Source organism: Eupeodes corollae, chromosome 3 (genome assembly GCF_945859685.1).
Source record: "Eupeodes corollae chromosome 3, idEupCoro1.1, whole genome shotgun sequence".
Classification (NCBI taxonomy): Eukaryota; Metazoa; Arthropoda; class Insecta; order Diptera; family Syrphidae; genus Eupeodes; species Eupeodes corollae.
In genome coordinates this window covers 111763655-111784596 of record NC_079149.1, presented here as the reverse complement: position 1 = coordinate 111784596, position 20942 = coordinate 111763655, and the positions used below count along the sequence as shown (strand labels likewise).

At 29.5% G+C, this 20942-nt stretch overlaps 1 protein-coding gene and 1 long non-coding RNA gene across 11 annotated transcripts in view; one reads left to right on the top strand and one right to left on the bottom strand.

Annotated features, from left to right (window-relative positions):
- Positions 1-20942, bottom strand: part of LOC129948770 (protein bunched, class 2/F/G isoform) — a 236594-nt gene that overhangs the window by 85926 nt on the left and 129726 nt on the right. The gene's annotated exons all lie outside the window — the stretch shown is intronic.
- Positions 14258-16061, top strand: LOC129948773 (uncharacterized). Its single transcript, XR_008781957.1, has 2 exons — positions 14258-15125; positions 15220-16061. It is a non-coding gene; the product is annotated as an uncharacterized LOC129948773 (long non-coding RNA).

Below are 20942 nucleotides of genomic sequence, written 5' to 3'. Positions count from 1 at the left end.
GATCTATATGCATATTGAACTGTGTTGTTGCACACTTTCTGGCTCCTCAGATCTTTACAACTTCGTTATAGCAAAAATGTAATTCCAGCATATTGATGGTTATTTAGACATCCAAAGAGCCACACACGATTGATGACTTTTTGTACTCACTACTAAATCGAGCGTTTATCTTTTGGACATCATGACCATGTGACTTCGATTTAAGATAAAACTTACAACTATTCAGCCAGCCTTTGCCCAAGCTATCAAGGCACGCACTTTGTTCTGGGAACATGATTGTATCTTTAATAACAATAATCTAATAATTAATTTAGAACATAAATTAGGTGGCGCAACAGTCCTAGTTCCAAGTGACTTACAACTCTCAACCATTCCTGTGTGCGAGTACTATTGTCAGCGACAGAGAGGACCTACAGTTTTAAGCTGAATCCGAACAGCTAATTTGAGCAAGCAATTTTCGACTTTTAAACCTTGGCTCAAAAAAGAACTTATATCAATTCGTGGTTTTTATTGATGAGACTTTTGCTTTCTAAATTATCGTTTCCAAGATATCGTGGATAACACCATTGCAAGAGCCAATTACGTCAGAAAAAAACTTTTGAATTGGTATGAACAATTTTCGAATCAAAATAAAAACAAATCTTTTTTTAATTTTTTTTTGGAAAACTTAATCTAAAATAGAAAGTAAAAATGTATGATAGAAAATAAGTATTTCAAGATTTTATTGCTTTCTTGTTGAAGTAAACACATTTCTGAGAATAAGAAACTAAAACTTAATTTTATAATAAAATGTTATGTTATGTTAGCACCCTTAAAAACCTGCTAAGAGTTTTTCAAGGTGAAACTTAAAATGTAATGGTCTTGACGTTCCAACTTAAGCGCTTCATAAAATAAAAAAAAACAACATTTTATATAAGGCTGATTGTCTTAGGACCATCTAAAAATTATGTGACTGTGACGCCCAAACACATAACTTCAAGTAGAGCAGCGATCTTTGGGTTTACTAAGCTCAACATAATTCTTGTTTCTAAATTTATTTGGCTAGACTACCTCCAGTTTTTTCTATAAATCACTTACAAAATATTATTTATTTAAGAAAACAAAATTTAATTAAATTTTTGGTGGTCCACCCACAAGTCATGTTGCAAAAGCATCAAAAAATAAATCAGGCACAATAAAAATGAAGAAAAACAAAAAACCAATGACTCTTTGAATTTTAATTCAAGGTCTTTCTTGTCTTCTTTTTTTTAAATAAGCGCATTTATTGCAATCGCAACATTCAATGTCACTGAACGAATGTGACATTAATAATTAAAGGAACAAGATGCATTGGTTTTAAACTTAAAATTCGTTGAATGCCCTTTGTGTAATCTTTTACGAAAAGAAAAACTCAAAAACAAAAAACAACACAATCAATGAACTTGAAAAAACCGCATAGCATAGGATACCAACAAAATCCAACAAAATAAATTTAAAAAAAAATTCAAAAAATTGACAGACACTTTTGGTATAATAAATTTAGTTGTCAAGTAAAATTGAACTTGACATTGGAATTGTTTTAAAAAATGTTTTTACGTCAATTTGAAAAGAAAAAAACAATACAAAAAATGTTAAATTGTAATTATTTTTTTTGTTTTGCCTTTGAGGTTGTGTCTTTTGAGATAATTTTAAAGCACATATGTCACGCGAAGAAAATATAAGTATACTTGGTCCTGGGAAACAATAAGAATAACATTCGAGTCATGCTTTCAAAAATTCAACAAATTCAAACAGACAAAAACATAAAAAAAACGAAACAGATGCTTTAAATTGAATTGGAAAGTATTTCATCTTGAGAGTTTCTTTGATAAAAATTTAAGCTAATTTATTTTGTAAATTTTTCCAATGACAAAAATAAGTGGTTTGTCTTGAAAATGTCATAAGAAAAAACATTTGACTGCAAATATGATTTGTAGAATGTTTCAAAATGTATACATTTTAGGTATGTCTAAGTGAATTTCATGATTTCACACTTCATTGTGTTTTATTTTAAAATTTTTACATACATGTTTGTTTTTGATATGTTTTTTGAAAATCAATACCAAAAAAGAAATTAAATTTGTTTTACTTTAATTATTTGCAGGAGAATAAGTCAAAGCACGAGAAAACTTCGGTTTTGAAAAAATATATAATGAATGTTTTCCAAGTATGTATACACTTTCTCTCAAAATTTGTTTTTAAATTTTGATTTATTTTTTTTTTGTCGAAACGTGCAGCTAAAGTTCTAGAATTGTTTCTATGTGATAAATAAGAAAATACATATAGAACTTGAAAAAAAGTATACATTTCTTGAAACTCCAGAAATCGTTTATTGTTAGGAATCTTACAAATGCTTGAATTTTGTTTCGATTTTATTAAGGTGTGCCACAGGGTTCTATTTTATCTCCCACACTGTTTTTTGTTCAATAAAAGAAGACTTACAAGTAATGAAGGACTCGTAATTAAAACTTTGAGCTTTTTCTTGGTGTTTGCTAAAATGTGTGTCAAGAATGAACAAGAGCTACTTTGACAAGAAAAATACTTGTATAACTTTGTCAAATTTTCATCAGAAGCAGTGTTTTTTCCAAAAAAACAGTTTTTTTATAATGTAATGAATACAAACGTTGATTTTCAAACTTGACTTATGACATCCTTTATTCGAAATGTTAGTTAAAGAAAGAAAATGTGTGATATTAAAATTGAAAAAAGATCATTTGTTGAATTTTAAACACAAATACTTTAACTTAAACTATTTGGGGAAATCCAAAAGAAAATTATTAAGCTTTGGATTTGAAAGTCCGTGTTCCAGATTTGGGTGTTTGTTTTTATTTTAACAAGAATTCACGTTATAGATACGTTCCAAAAAGTTTAATAAAAGGAAATTCGAAATTTATTAGTTAAAGAGGTATTTAATAAATCCTTGATAAACAAGTTCATTTGGAACTACTTAAATGGTTATTCTTAAATAATTTGAAATACACGAATACGAATTTTCCGCCATTGATTTTTGGCTAAGAGTTATCATGAGTTATAACGTACTTCTTTGAGAGGGACGCTAGATTTTATTCTAGCTTCTATCCAAATCGACAAAATCACTTGTCTAATTTGGGACATCAATATTGAATACTTAGATTTCAAAGAAAGTCACACATATTACAGATCACTTGGAAGAAATCACTTGTTCAATATCTGGATAATTTATAAATCTTACAACTTTTGTTGAGCCCTTGAAGTGAACCTTGAGTCGTGTACTGCAAATACTACGTTTTGTTCAAATTTTGACTTACACAAAAAAACAATGTTGGACCTTATTCATCTATTTTAAAGAGGTTTATAGGTTTCAACATTTGAAATAGCCTCCTTTTTGCTTATTTACCAACCATGTATGTTGTTTCAAATCACACTTAAAAATTCAGCAGACAAAACAACATTTAAAACATGACAGCTTGCAATACATCTCACGCAATTGTTGGAAATAAATTAACTATACAAATGCCAAAGCTAACAGCTGGTGGAAGGTAGGTACGAGCAGTATAGTCAAGTCAAGCCATTGCATAGATAGATATAATTTGTCTCCATTCCCGGTCTTGTAACATTTTATACATACATATATGTAAGTTAAGCAGTGATCACACCAACTCTATATAGCAATCATTACACCGATCTCATCACAATATACGAGTTTACCTACCCCCCATATATGGGGACATTATCTGCATGGCAATTGGCTTAGTAACGTGCGACAATTTTTGCAATAATACAGAGGTAGGTATCTATCAACCTATCTTGTTTATATCTAGTGGAGCAAAGCTTGCAACCTGATGTGAGGCTGACGACACCACTCCTCTTTCCGCGCACGAGATATTATGGCACACTTGTCAGGTCAAACCATCACCATCATCATTGTCACATTATATATCTACAAATATATACCTCTTCTATTCACTGTAGATCTTAATGGCTTGACTTGAGCTGAGTTGATTTGAGTTTGTTGGATTTCTGACAGAAGCAATTGGAACGTCAGGCGCACCCTTTTTTTGAATTTATATTTTTTTTTCTATTTTCGTCAAAAGATACTCGCTTAATTCAACTATTATTTCCAAGCTTAAGCAGTGGGGAATGGTTATATTATTATCTCATAGCAACAAAAACAAAAATGTCTTACATAACGTGCGGCAGCAACAACGTTTCGTTGAGATTTGACAGCTAAAAGAAAATATCAGCCAAAACATTGCAAAATATGTGTGAGTTGAATTACCAAATTGGATTTGTTTGGAAAAATCTGTTAAGTGCCAGTTTGGGGTTTTGAAGTTTTCCTACATTTTTCCGTTTTTCTTTTTTTCTGAAAAAATACATTACACTCAGAAAATCACAAGCAATGGAAATATGCAATTCTAACACACATAAATATACAATATTTAAAAAATGTTAGATTTGCACATTGCAAGTGTAGGATCTGTCAAAAATAAGGGTTTTTGTAAGCATTTGCTTATCGGAGCATGTATGCATTTACTGAGCATCTACTTTGCTCTTTAGAGCATTTGCTTAAAGCGAATTTAACTTAACTGTATAACTTAACATAATATAACTTTATTGATTATTCTACGTACGAAAATTGAGATGGTTAAGTTCTTACTTGCACTCTTGCTATTTAACAAGCATTTACTCAACTTTTTTAAGCATTTTCTTTAAGTAAATCAGTTTTATGCAAATTTATCGATTTTTGGCATATTAATGTTTCATTTCTTTTTGAAGAATAATTTGGTGGAGTTGAACATACAGTTGAGAAATCAGGATTATGTCATTTATAGCATTTACTCAAATTTTTCAAGCATTTGCTTTGAGTAAAAATTGATTTTTTTATAAATTTGATGATTTGTTGCAAAGATTGCTTTGAGGAAAAGGTAAGTAGTTTATGATCAGCTTTTTTCAGCATTTTTTTTTTTGAGTAAATGATACTTTGGTATTCTAACAAATTAATAATTTTTCATCTGATTTGTGTCTTATTTAAGAAAATTTCTTTCAGTGTTAATCTACGTATGAAATATTAGATACAATGAAAATAAAATATAATACTTTTGATGGCGGCAACGTGTGTACGCCTTCTTGTTATACTAACGCGTGCTGTTAAGCCTGTCATTGCGCGATAAATTGTTTATAATAATTTCACGCCGGTCTTGTGCGGTTATGTTTTATATGTAATGTGCTGATATACTCAACTTGTATTGTAAGTATGAAATTTATTTGACGTGCATTTCTATATACAAAATAAAAAAAAAACACAACACAATGAAATTATACGAAAAGAAGGTGTGTACATTAATCAAAAATATGCAGCAAGAAAAAAAAAGATTTAATAAATAAATCGGAGTCGTGTCTGGGTTCTGCTGCCAACACGATTAAATTACGAATTTATCTTTGAATGCATTTCAAAACTTTTAAGGAAGGATAGGAAGTCGTATCCGTGTTAGAACTGTCATGTTGCAAAACGACTGCAGAAATGTGTTTTTTAAACATTCTGGTCATTCTAGGGAAAATATGTGGGTCGGATAGCAAACATATCACTTCATATATCATTTTTTTTAATTCTTTGACTCTCAATAATCAAATCAAAAGTAAGGAAATTCAGATACTAGGAAGTATAAATTGATTTATAAGAATTTGTATAATTTACATTTTTGATCAGAGACGATGATAGACATTTTAAGGGAAAGAGTGTTTAAGCCTTTGATAAGCCAGATTATAAAATATTAAACTGCTATTTAGGGTCTCAAATTTTTTTATTGATTTATTGATCAAATATTACATGAAAGTAAGCACATGTAAAAATTGGATCCTGAATTACGACAAAAATCTTGAATTTTCACTTGAACTATTAAATATATTATAAACTGGTTGATCATCTTTTACATCCTCATTATATTTAATTTACCGCCTTAAAACGAAGTGTATTCTACCATCATGTTAGGATTTAATACGAAGCTATGCTATCTATTGAAACAAATATCAACAAAATAATGGTTCACTAAGGCGTATACGTCCTTATCAGTGTGGTTTTAGACCAGGAAAGTCCACAATCATTACGGCAGGTCCTGGAAAAACCTAAGAATATCAAATCGACAACAACCAATATTTTTATCGATTTTAAGGCCGCATGATAACTATGGAGAATTCGCGCTGCTCCATAAAGGTTGGAAACAATTTAACAGAACCTTTCGATATCAAAAAAGGTTTTAGACAAGGTGATGCGTTGTCATGCGATTTTTTAAATATCGTTCTTGAAAGAATAGTGCAGAGCTTCCACGTCAACACTAAAGGCACTATCTTCTAAAAGTCTGTCCAATTACTAGCATTTGCTGAAGACATTGATATAATCGGAAGAACTCAACGTGATGTCAATGGGGCTTTTGCGAGTATTGAGGCAGAGGCGGCAAAAATGGATGTATTGGTTAATGAGGACAAAACAAAGTTAATGGTGTCGTCAAGAAAGGACCTACACCACTGACGTCTTGGTCAAAACGTCACAATTGACAGACGTAACTTTTAGGTAGTCAAGGACTTCGTTTTCGTAGGCTCCGCTGTAAACGCAGATAACAACACCAGCGCTAAGATCAAACGAAGAATAACTCTTACTAACCGCTGTTTCTTTGCGCTAAGAAAGTGTCGCTACATAAGACCCTCATCATCCCCGTCCTGCTATACGGTGAAGAAGTATTGACTATGACAAATGAGGATGACAGGATTTTAGGTTGTTTCGAGAGAAAAGTTTTTCGTGTGATCTACGGTCCCGTATGCATCGAAGGGAAGTGGAGGAGAAGATGGAACGACGAGCTGTACGGGCTGTACAGGGATGTAGACTTAGCCAGAAGGGTAAAAGTCCAACGACTAGAATTACTGGGTCAAGTCGAGCGCATGGAAACCAATGCCCGGCCCGGAAAGATTTCGAATCCACACCCACTGGACAACGCAGTAGAGGAAGACCGCGGATAAGGTGACGCGCACAATTGGACAGTCACCTCACCCAACTTGGAAACTGGAGACATTAAGGTAGGTACCGAGCTAGATGGAAAAGCTTGTTGGTAGATGCCCTGGTTGATCATCTTTCATATCCTCATAATAAAGGGTGATTTTTTTGAGGTTAGGATTTTCATGCATTAGTATTTGACAGATCACGCGGGATTTCAGACATGGTGTCAAAGAGAAAGATGCTCAGTATGCTTTGACATTTCATCATGAATAGATTTACTAACGAGCAACGCTTGCAAATCATTGAATTTGCAAATCATAAAATCCGCTTTTTTATCGACAAATTTTGTTCAGCGATGATGCTCATTTCTGGTTGAATGGCTACGTAAATAAGCAAAATTGCCGCATTTGGAGTGAAGAGCAACAAGAAGCCGTTCAAGAACTGCCCATGCATCCCGAAAAATGCACTGTTTGGTGTGGTTTGTACGCTGGTGGAATCATTGGACCGTATTTTTTTAAAGATGCTGTTGGACGCAACGTTACGGTGAATGGCGATCGCTATCGTTCAATGCTAACAAACTTTTTGTTGCTAAAAAAGGAAGAACTGAACTTGGTTGACATGTGGTTTCAACAAGATGGCGCTACATGCCACACAGCTCGCGATTCTATGGCCATTTTGAGGGAAAACTTCGGAGAACAATTCATCTCAAGGAATGGACCGGTAAGTTGGCCACCAAGATCATGCGATTTGACGCCTTTAGACTATTTTTTGTGGGGCTACGTCAAGTCTAAAGTTTACACAAATAAGCCAGCAACTATTCCAGCTTTGGAAGACAACATTTCCGAAGAAATTTGGGCTTTTTCGGCCGAAATGCTCGAGAAAGTTACCCAAAATTGGACTTTCCGAATGGACCACCTAAGACGCAGCCGCGGTCAACATTTAAATGAAATTATCTTCAAAAAGTAAATGTCATGGACCAATCTAACGTTTCAAATAAAGAATCGATGAGATTTTGCAAATTTTATGCGTTTTTTTTTTTTTTTTAAAGTTCTCAAGCTCTTAAAAAATCACCGTTTATTTAACTTAACTCCAAAAAATTATGTCCATGTTCAGTTTTAATACGAAATTATGCTATCTTTTAAAACTAAGGACAACAAAATTATGGTTCACTGAGGTGTATGCGTACTTTTTTGTATTTTATTGGAATTTTTGATTTGGATTTTGTCTTTCTTTGATTTATGTAAAAATAAATATTTATCAAGAAGTAAAATATCAACGCTAATAAATCAAGGAACATAAAGGACAGACTATTGAGTGAGCCAGTAAACTGTGGAGCAAAAGTAGTAAGTCTATGACTTAACAATCCGTATCAAACGCAAGAAGAGCCATTGTATGCCTTTAAAGTAACTGTTTGCTGTCTAATTTATAGTGAAAAGCTAATGACCTATGAAATAGAACAATTATAATGTAAATTTTTAACGTTTATCAGGCTTTTTTTTCGCGAGCTAGTAAGTTTGCTTCATACTTAAGGCATTAGTTTAGGCAACAATATACATTTTTGACTTTAATTGTGGGATACCACTTTCGATTTTTTGTTAATCTTAAATTTCTCGAAAAATATTGAAAATATAGAACATATTTCATAAACTTTTGTTTGTATGGCAAAACTTTGAGAGTAAAAGAACAAAGAGTCAGATAACGAGATATAAAGACTGCTCCAGGCTTATGATTTTGGCAAAAGAAAAAAAAATTAAAACAAGACGTTTTTGCAAATATTATTTCCAACTCAAGAGGTGTCCATTTGAATGCCACAAATTTTTCAACAAATGTAATTTCTCATGAACATTCTGTTCCATCTAATACAAACATGGTTTAACTAATTAAAAAAGTTTAAATTTTAATTTGAAATCAATTCCTAAATAAACCTGATCTTTTTTTCTCAAAAATTAAACCTTTTTTGGCAAAATAATATTAGTTTCTAAGATCTTTAAATTGATAATAAATACTTATTTAGTTAAACACTCAGCTTTAAGCATGTTGAAATTTTCCATTAAGTAGTCTCTGTATACCTATTCTTTTTATCAATTTCCAATCAAACGCTTTCAAAACAAAATTTTCAAAACAATGTAACAAACCTATAATATGCGTTTCGATTCACGGTTCATATAAACAACACCAACAAAACAAAGCAAAAATATAGAAAACAAAAAAAAAACATTAAAGTTAAATTTACATTCAGAAAAATCGTGACTAGCAAATTATTCGATTATTAGCCTTAAACACTGACAAGACACGTAGTCGCCACCGACCATCAGCGTCATCTATCTATGATCTTATAGAAGCATTTTGTGTTTTGTTTTTATAATAATATTATGCACATTGCACATCATAGGTATAGTAAAGTGAAACTTTAACATTTGATCTTCACGACTGACGGAGCTACGCGACGCGGCTACAATGACGACAACGTCAATAATAATAATAATAATAATACAAAAAAAATCCACTCTCGGGAAAAAATAAGACATCTACAAAAAATAAATAGATGGATTGTATGTTTTAGCTGAAATTCATAAAAAAACACAAAAATGAAGGATTTGTCAGATTTAGAGGGGATTTATATGAGAACCAAAATAAAAATAGAAAGGACTTTTCGTATTTGTTAAAGAAAAAGAATTTGGTGCAGAATTTTCAACAAATTACATCACCATGTAATTTTTTAACTTTAATTAAAACATCGACTTTGTTGCTTTCCAAAATTACTAACATAAAACTTAGTTACACTTGTGCAATAAATCAACGAAACCCAATAGAAATCAATTAAGTTACAATCGAATAGTATCTACGGTATATGAAAATAAATACAAAGCAACATATGCAAATTAACAAATCAAAAAACCTAGAGAACGTCTACCACGATATTGGAGAATGGCTTCTGATGATATGATGGTGATTGAACACGAGTACAGCCGCACATAAAACATTTGTAACATAGCTCCCAATAATAATACAAAAAAGAAATAAAAACAATGAATGAATGAATGACTCTTCTTTTAGTTGGCTGACTTTCAGGCCGTAAGTGGCTGAAAAATTGCAGTTTGCATGCGATGGACTCATTTTAAAAATAAATACAACAATACGAAAATGGGTTTCGTAATTTTGCATCAAATGCATTTTTTGGTCGAGTTTTATTTTTTATATTTATTTTTCATTGGAAGACACTTCACTTTTATAAAAGGTGAGTAGGCCTGATTTATTCGATCATAAAAATGCTGATGCGTTGACATTTTTCATTTGTTTACAATGATGGCGTGCTGTGCATAGCAACTGCATCGTGATGTACAGGTGATACTTTTTGTAGAAGCTCTGAGGTATATAGTTAAATATACATATAAGAAAGAAACTTTTTTGTATACAAAAATCATATGATTTGTTTTAGTTATGCGTCTTCCGGATTTTAAAGTGTTTTTCTTTATAGCATTTCAAGCCAAGTTAACTTTAAAAACTTTTTTGTATAGTAAACTTTAGTACTCTTGTTCAAAATAGTTCTTAGAATTGTGAAATAAGATTACACGCAATCTTAAAAAAGGTGGAAACGACATAAAAAACTGACACCACTGTGATACAATAAATATTTATTTTTGAAGAGACCTAGTTGATGTTGTATATCTATGAATGTATCTATCAATTAATGGTACTCAAAAAATTCGTAGACTTTGAAAATCTCAAATCATTCCCAAAAACTTTTGTTTTCACTTTCAATTTTTTAATAGTTTTAAATTTTTAAATGATTAAAGACAATTCGTAGAAATAAAAAGATTCTTTCTTTTTATTTCTACACTTTTCTAAACAATTTTTTCGAAGAACTTTTCTTGTCTTTGGACTGAATACAAAAATAACACAGTTTGTTCAAATTATTTGGAATTTGTTATCCGTTTAAGACATTGTTTTGATTGTTTTAAAAATTATCTTGAATTTAACTGCTTTTAAAAAACCATTATCCAAAGTAACAATGGAATACAAAATCAGATTAATTGCGGACAGGCTATGAAATTTTTCATGACCAATTTGGTCCCGGATTTCGTCATGAATTCCATTTTAAATCACAAGTATTTAATTGCGATCACTTCTTCGAAAAACAACACGGACAAAAACGTTGTCTTGAAAAACTACAAACCGAGACTGGCAATGTAATCGACTTAAATGCGTTTTTAAATCATGTAACTTATTATTTTAAGTTGCTTGACAGCTTGACAGTTTTAAAAGATACAACTGTTCAATAAGCACGCTATTAAAAATGGTATTGGCCGAAAGTGCCTTATCTCGATATTAAGAGAGCCATTACCATGGCTATGTTTGTACTACAAACAAAATTTAAAAATAAAAATACTGAAGGGAAAAAGACATTTCGAATATGTTTGAATCAAACAAACGTGAAACCATAAAACCGAAATTCAAAACATTACCAAATTCAAAAAAACAAATAACAAATAACAAAGTTCTTACAAATAAATCATCGACATTTTTATTATATTTTGTATTCAAAATAAAAAAATTGGGTGGCGCAACAGTCCGTTGAGAACTAGGGCCTAGTGAATTACAACTCTCAACCATTCATGTGTGCGAGTAATCTTGTCAGGAATCTTGTTCGGCATATAAACTGTAGGTCCCAGTTTATATGCCGAATTTGAGAAAGCACTTTTTCATGACAAGAGTTACTCTTGGAGAATTTGTCAATTCCTCGCAAGGGACAGTACCCGTGAAAAGACTTTAGATGGCATAGGCAGGGATCGAACCCAAGACCTCTGGCATGACAGTCCAACGCACTAACACTCATGGCACGGGTACTACATTTTATTACTATTTTTTAAAAAATGTCATTTAAATTAGTTTTATTTTTAAAATTGTTATGTGCTGTTTGCTTTTAAAATGTTTTGCATTTTTGTTTCTAATATAATTTTGAAGTGACTACATTTCTGCAGTTACAATGTCCAAGCACCATAAGGTTGCACAAAATACCACAGGGTCCATGGACCTTATGTCTTCCTTGTAACGTCCATAGGCTTCGATTCACCGTGGCGTGGGTTGGTGGGAAAAATATTAGATGTGAAGAGAGCAACACCAAATAAACATTACAGGCATAACGTCAAATCAGCGTTCTCTAAACAGAAAAGAATATTAGTACAGATTTAAAGCCTTTTAATCTTTTATACAATCTTGTGTTGTCTTATTAGTTCAAAAACTCAACATTAATCCGAACTCTACTTGTGCGTGTTCTAAATGTATTTTCAAACAATTTATTATCATTGCTCGTGAAAAGATCCGGTGATCTCATATTTAATATATGATCAATAAATTGTTTTAAGAATTAAAAACTTTGCCAAATTATGTACTAATATCCTAGACCTCCAATTTTGAGGGTCTAAAAAATTGAAGTTCTATCTCAAACTGAGATCAAAATCATTGTTCAAACGATTGAAAACTTGATGAAGAATGGAGTTTAAACTTAATCGAGTTCTAGTTCCCCAATAAACCGAATTTAAGAGACTAGAATCTTTTCAAGAAATAGGCTATAAAACACAAAAACTAAAATTTTATAAACATGGGGAAGGAAATTCAGAAAACTTAGATTCAAATTTTGCATTTTCGATAAATCTGTTATGAGATCCGATAAATTTGTTTGAACATTGTACATCGTTATCCGTGTTTTTTTTTGGCTTTCTATGAATAGTAAATAAATAGTTCCCAAGAAAACGCATCGGTAGTAGCCAGATTTTTGTATTTAAAAATTGGTAGAAGTGAAAGAAGATCTGTCAGAATAATAATACAAAAAAAAACACCCAAATAGAAGAAATTTTTGTGAAAATCAAAAGTTAAAGTCGGAGATCGGAGTCGAGTCAATATTTGTGAAGAAAAACCAGTGTGTAGAGGTTCGTTTTCCAGATAATGCATTATGGTCTGTTTATTTGCAAGTTTGTTTACAAAGAAACAGTTTTGCTTTAATCAAATTTAAAAAAAATGCACATGGAGTAGGTAGAATATTCTTATATGGTGCTGAACTATTCAGTTCTTCAATGTTTAAACCGAATCAAACTATCTCACTTGCACTTAATAAGAAACATCGAAACACCATTTTAGAAAGTACTGTCAAACTTAATCATTTTTATATCTCCTTGTGGAAGCACCAAAAAGATTTATTAAATCTAAACTAAGATAAACTTTTAGTGGAAACATGGCAAAACTTAATTATCTTTTCTCTTCTTGCAAAATAAGCCCAGTTAGTCCATTTTCATTAACAAAATTAATAATATCTACAGTAACAGATTGATTTTTTCCCTAACGGAAAATATATGCACTTCTCAACGAACATAGCCATCGACATACAAATGCAACATTTGAGAACGAAATCACATAAGATCTATTCGAGACTCGAATAAATGTCAAAAGCCCTTCCGTAGTAAGATTTTACTTTAACTTTTATCGGTAGTATTTATACTGCGGATATATTTTTTGTTATTCGTGTAAAATTCTTTTATACTTTTGATAGATTTTTCAACAAAACACGGGTATTGTACACAAGAATTAATTTAAAGTTATTTTATTTTATTACAACAAGAATAATCGGATTATGATTAAATTATCTAAAATGTTTTTCTTACATTGTACTTGGAGTAGGTATTTGAAATACAAACTTTTTAGTTTGTTTTTTTAAGAATTAAAATGTTTCTATTTATTGTGCAAGAACCAGAAATCGAATTTTTGTTTTTTTATTTTCTTATACCTGAGAAAATGAGTCTTGTAGTAGTTTATCAAACTTCTTAGGAAAAAAATGATAATAATAGCAAAAATTAAGAAAACATTGTCAGTAAACATGGATAATGTAGTTTAAATTTTGTCCAACATCATTTTCATTTTTTCGTTTTTAGTACGTTAAGTCAACATATTTATATAGTTTGTTTTTAAATCTAATTTTGAAAATATAGACAAATTTTAGAGAGCTACAAATTATCTGTATGAAATTCGTAAGCAAATTTGTTAAAGTTAAGTTTCTATATCGCCATGAGAAAATAAAAAGAGTTAAAAACACTTAAAAAGTCATTTTCTAAATTAAGTAATTATTTTTTCTTCAATTTCAATCAATTAAATTTAAAGTCATTTTAAACATCTATTTTCTAAAGCAATAACTAGACTGACAATTCATTAGAAATTTTTTTATATCTCGAATTTTACGATATTCAAAATAAGTGTATATTATTTAATGGATGCCTTTGAAAGAGTTTTAAGTTAAAACAGATGTTAATATTCATTACTTAATGTATTCATATATAATTTTAAATGAATATGTATTACAGTACTTATTATTAATATACGAATAGTTGTTGAAAAAAAAGAACAAAATCTCCATCATGTAAATTAAAAAAGCTAACCAAGTATTAATTTCTTTATAAAATACCGGAACACGTGAAAAGCGAATGCACTATGGAATTAATAATAACATGGGTTGTGTACCTTGCAACTTATATGAGTAAATTTTTTTTATTATTTGACTCAGCCAAGTGCTTGTTTTGGTGTACATTCTAGAAACTTGAAATCGACTTATTGTCTGGGATGTGCAATATTACAACATCATTTTGTTCATTTGAAAATATAATGTAGATATTTTTTTTGTTATCAAGTTGATTTATTTTATTATTGTATAATTAACAGTTCATTATTCATTTCTATTGAGTGCAATTTTTTCGTAATCAACGTGATTAATGTAGAGAATTTGAGCCCTCCTTCTTGACAACTATAATTCAAACAAGATGATAACTTTTCTATTTTGTTTTTGGATCTGTTTTCATTAAGTTATCAAATATAATCTAGAAAGGTGCATGTTTATCGGTCAGAACATAATATTTATTAATTTGTTGTTGTGAAATGTTATTCGAGTGCCCTTAAAATCTTTCCTTAAAGTGAATCATTGAAAAAAATAAATAATTGAAAAACTGAAGGACTTGAAACAAATTATCCAATTGGGAACAATTGGGTGAACTAGAAACTAGTTGAAACTCTTAAGTGTACTTAAGTTCAATTAATAAATTTACCTAGGATAAATTTGCCAATAATTGATTTGCAGCATTCTATTCAAATGACAAAGGTACTTAAATAAATATGTAAAAACTTTTACAAAATGATTGACCTCCGTAATATTTTTCAATTCAAAATCTGTCAACTGCGAATTTGAAAAAAAGGAAAATCTCAAGAGATTCCGTCACACAACAATGGACATTTTTAAATGTGAAAATATTGAAGATAAGAGATTTAGTGAAGAAAAAGAAAAATGGTAAAAGTATGGAGTCTTGAGGAACACCACCATAAATGTTTGTGAGCTAAGAAAACCCTTTAAATTGTATGAAAAACACAAAACAATCACTTTTAAAATTTAAGTCGCTTGAAGATTTAAGTTTTTAGTTAAAAATTTATCAATATTTTATATAGTGAAGCGATTTTAAGTCAAAAACCTTAAAAAGTATTCTTCGCTTATGTGTTTTCTGTTCATATATTTTGTTTAAGTACTTTTAAAGCCTATATACATAAGTGAGAATTTTTTGTTTGCAATATAATATAAAAAAAAATTGTTAAAATTTAAAAATAATTTACGATATTTCTAAAAATAAATTCTAAAAAAAAAACAATTTCAATTGCATGTCTACGTAAAATATTTACTTATACGAAAATTAACTCCAACACGTGTTAAAAATATCTATAGGCAGGTATTTTATTTGCACTGTCGTAGATTGGTTCATAGAATTTTTTGTGTTAAAATTGTTTACTTACTCATTAGCGCCCACTTGTACAAACTTTTATTGTTATATTTTTTTTTGAATTTGGTATTCACAGAAATAAAAAATATTTCTTTAAAATAAAATTTGCACACTTACCTGAAAAAAAGAAAAAAATATTTATTAGTTCAATAAACGTTAAAAATGTAAACAATTAATTTATGTTATTTTTAATTAAAAAAGACATGTATACGGGATTTTCCAATAAATTTAGAATATATGTGAAATAAATTATTATTGTAGGCGAAAAATTTGTTTGTTTACCTATCTGTACTTTTATTTGTTTATTTTTCTTTTGGTGTTTGTTGTCTGGATAAAGACGACTTAAAGACATGAATGTATTTAAAAATACATTATAAGAGATAGAATTCAAAAATAGCAACAAAAAGAATAATTTAGTGTACTTTGATGATTATTATAGAATACTTGTTATTTTTAAATTTAATTTCTAAAAATTTGACTGCTACTCGTACGAAAAAAGTCAGTACACTTAAAAGAGAATAAAGGGTGTTTTTTACTTCTGAGTGCCAAACACATCATTTCTTTTACCTAGAGAAACATTGAGTTTATATATATTTTTTTTTTAAATTTAAGAGAACGACCGACCTACGTTATATGTTCTCCAAATACATACAGCTATGGACAAAGTAAAATATACAAATATTAATGTCACGTAATTTTGTCTTTAGCATTTGTGTTAATTTTAATTTATTTTAGATTTTAAGTATTTTGTTAATGCTTAATAAGTTACGATTTTTGAAAAGTAATATTTGTTATCAAAATTTTGTAATCCGTTTGTTGCACGCTTTATAATATGCTGGGCAAATAAATAGGAACACTTTATACGAACTTAAAAAACAAAGCATATTATTAAAAAAATATTAATTATTATTAAATTAATGTGTTCATATATTACTTTGTATTTGTATAGTTTTTTAGAAAGTGGATTTTTAACTTGCAATCTTTCTAAAAACAAAAAAAAGGACGATGTGAAGGTAATTTTTTCAGTTATTTTGCCTCTATATAAAAAATGATTTTTTAAAAGCTATAGGAAAGTTTAAAAAAAAACATAAAATTCAGGAAAATGCATGAAATTGGTATATGTTGTTGTTGACCTTGACTGCGGATCAAATGGTTCATCCGCTTAGTCCAATTTGGGCATACTCTTTCCAACATATCGGCGGGTATCTCACGAATAAATGTTCAATGAGCTTTAACATAGCCATACAAAATAATATTATGATTCGCATTCTTCGCTTCTAGCTGATATTCACTCCAAAATCGACAATTCTGCTTATTTACATAGATACGTACCCATTGAGCCAAAAATGAGCTTTGTCGCTGAACTCAATTTTTCAGTAAAAATCGCTCGATGAACTTTCTTAACAGACCACGCATTTTGATAATAAAATTCAATAGTTTTCAAGCGTTGTTCGTTTGTAAGACGAGTCATGCTTAAATTATAGATTAAACTGAAGATGTTTGACAGTGAAACAAAACACGAAACGTGCGTCAGCTGTTCAAACTAGTGTTGCCAAAAAGATAATAACTAAAAAATCACCCTTTACATATACAATTATAAAAAAAACTAAATAAAATAAGTGGATTATTAATTTTTTTTAGATACTTAAGTGCTTTTGCCTAACAACTTTTACAATTTTCAATTGACTAAATGTCCTTATATTTTTCTAAGTCGGTTAAACGGTTTTGTGGCAAAATATTTTAAGTTGACATAAGCGATTTTAATTTTTTGAATAATATCGAATATAAAAACAACAAACAATTATCTTATAAATAAGTTGTTTCACCTTTCGCAAAACCCTATGAATTATGCTATTTTACAAAAGGTCATAATTTTCTTGTTTTAAGAGATTTATCAACGAGGGTTAACTAGAAAAATAGTTTTTAGGGAGACAATATAAAAAAGTATAAACAGCTAACACCACTGGAGTCAAAGTTAAGACAAAACAAAAATAACATTTTTTATTTATTCCAAATGTTTTTAAATAAGATTCATTTTGAAAAGCTCGCTATTTTGACAGCTGTCACTTCTGAAGCTGTCATATTTTGACAAGATGAAACTACAAGATTCAATAAAACATTGACATTGTTTAAATTCAGTTAAAAAACATTAAAATAATAAAATAATATTAAGAATGAAAACTACTCGTTTGTGTCACTGTAGAAAAAGTCAGAATATTACCACCGTAGTCCGAAGTGTTGATTCCTCGTCGATATTTGCTAAATTGACATTACATAATATCTTGCACTGGTCTTAAGATTTTTAAAATTTAGTTAACATGAAGATTCGAAACAATCAACTACCAGAAACGATTGTCGTATCCACATTTGAGATGCAAAATGTTAGCATTAAGGATTCAGAAAATTCGAAAATTATTGTTTAAAACGTGGAACTGTTGAAATAAGTAACGTACCTATTATTTTGCCCATAGCTGTATGTATATTATGATAGACTATTAGTATATAACTTTAATGTAGGTACTTGGTATGTACCTAATGCAAATACAAATTAAATAAGCTCGTCAAACGAGTAGAGTACAAAATTACCATAAACAAGTTTTTCAAACCTAACCTATAAGAAAAAATATGCATCTATGTACATACATATATAATTAATCAATTTTATCAATGCCAAACATGTTCGCTTACGTGTAATTGACATATTATAAAATTACGTTAAGCAAAGTTAATTTAATTTTATGTCAAACTACAAAGCTACATATTTACATATACATATAATTGTACAAACTATTAGGACAAAAGCACGTACACGTGCCTGATGGTTCACTTTATTTGGTTATATATCAATTAAGAAACCTACCAATTAACCAACAACAAATACCGGATATCAAAACGTCAAACATTTTACTATAATATACGACAATTAGATGCTTTTCATTGACATTACAAGTATATTTATAGCAGACTGCTTGACGCTAAAAAATTTAAAATAACACAAGTAAATTATAATGATTTTCTTTGATGTTGTTGTCGAAATAATTCCCACAACCAAAAGGGGTTGAAGTGTTAAAAAAATAAATTAAACTTAATCTAAACTAAAATTTCAAAGCCATTATGACCAATTGCAATTTTTCACACTTTGTCTTTTGTTAGATAAATCTACAGACAGACTTTTTACATGACTGACGTTAAGTGCTGCACAACAAAGAAAATATAAAATTTGAAAAGTCCTTCATCTACCCTAAATATAGACTTTTGAGGCAAAATAAAATAAAATTGTATGGGAACATTTTTGAAAGAAATTTATTCATTTGGAAAAGACTGAAAATGAAAGCAGTCATTCATTGAACACCTTTTTATTGGCAGGAATGCAAATATTTGTGCAAGTGGCAACAATCGAGTTATAGGGTCATTAATTTCCGCCACGAGCGCTAAGTAGTGTCTATATTCTGGGAATTAGTGTTGCAAACTATGGCATTTATGCTTTTTGGTAATTTAAACAACTATGTCTCAAAGGCCAAAGCAGATTACAAGTTTTTCGAAATGTTTGACGTTTAATGAGACTTCGTGTTGAAGGACATAATTATCGTAGCTTTCAAATTTAATTTTTGCAAACTATGGCAAGTAATTCTCCTTTGGGGGTTGAAACAAAGTGGCGCTGTTCGTTGTAAGAATTTTCAGAAGCTATTTTGTTGAAAAAGCAGAGGTTAGGAGGTATCTCGAGAACGAGTCGTCGTAAAAAATGTTTGTTCTATTGCAGGTTTAATAATTGTTTATTATATTTTTGACGGAGAATCAAACAGTTGTATAAACCAGTCAGTTTTTCGATAAAAGACGTTTTTGATTTGGCATTGTGTCTGATGATAAGCAACAAAATCAAAGAAACAATTTTTTGGAGTTAGGAAAAAAGTCTTAAGTTAACGTACTTCCTTTTAACAACATTGAGTCTAAAACAACTGATAAATATCGTATTAATTAAGCCTTTAGACAAGACCACAGAAAAAAGTAATTTTAACGTGTTAAGTTCATTGGGTCTGTGTGACAATTTGCTGACTTAAGTTCTGTTTAGTAAACTTTAAAGAATTGTAACCGTAATAATTGTATTATTTACTGACGAGTTAAAGGTGCCTAACACCTATTTTGCTTTCTTTCTTTAGAAGAATTGTTGTTATTTCAATTTGAAGGTAGTCATGCAAAAAGATTTTTATCGCATTTCCCAAACAAAATATACTTTATCTTTATAGCTATATAATTATAATTATATTTATAATAAATGTTTATCTTCAAAACTATAGTAATTTGTGCAGTATTCAGTGTGAATTCTTTTGTTTATGTTTTTAGATTCCGATATAGAGAATATCTGCAGTGAAGGCAATTTGTAAATAAATCAAATGTGATAGGATCTTTTATTTGTATGACGATAGAAAATAAAATTGACCATTACATCATCTTTATAGTGTTTTGTGATAGAAGTGCAATATACCAAATAAGGTAATTTTGAGTGCAAGAGTACTTAAGAACACATTTTTCATTTTATTATTGATATTGAACTACAACAAATGCATTTCATTAAGTACTTTTTAATTTTGAATTCTTTGTTAAATAATTATTACTTCAATTTTATCTTTAAGTGAAATGAAGATAAGATAAACTAGTAAAAGCTGGTTGAGTTTGATATGTTGGTAATTTTTTAATTATAGTTTTTTCTTTTTTATTTTAAATTGAGATAATCTTAATTGCAGGAAATTATTTTATCAAAAGATTTTTAATAAAGATTATTTATAAAATTTTTAGAGACAATTAAAATAGAGCTTTTGAAGGTTTATTGGTGTATATAACTTTGTTATAAAGTCCTTCACTATAAGGTCTTTAAACTTTTATTGTTAAACGATAACAATAACACATATCATAAATTGCCATGTGATCTTAAACATTTTAAAATAAAAAGAGAAGTTCAATGAGTAATTAAAAAAATAAATAAAAGGTGCGACTAGGTTGATGTCATAACTAAAGTTGTAAAAATTGTATTCATATAAAAAAAATTTTGAAACTAAAAGGTAATAATTCCGTTAAATATCAAAAATTATATTAATATACCAGATGTTATTACGAGCCCACTAAAATTTAATTTCATTTGATTTTCCTTGATG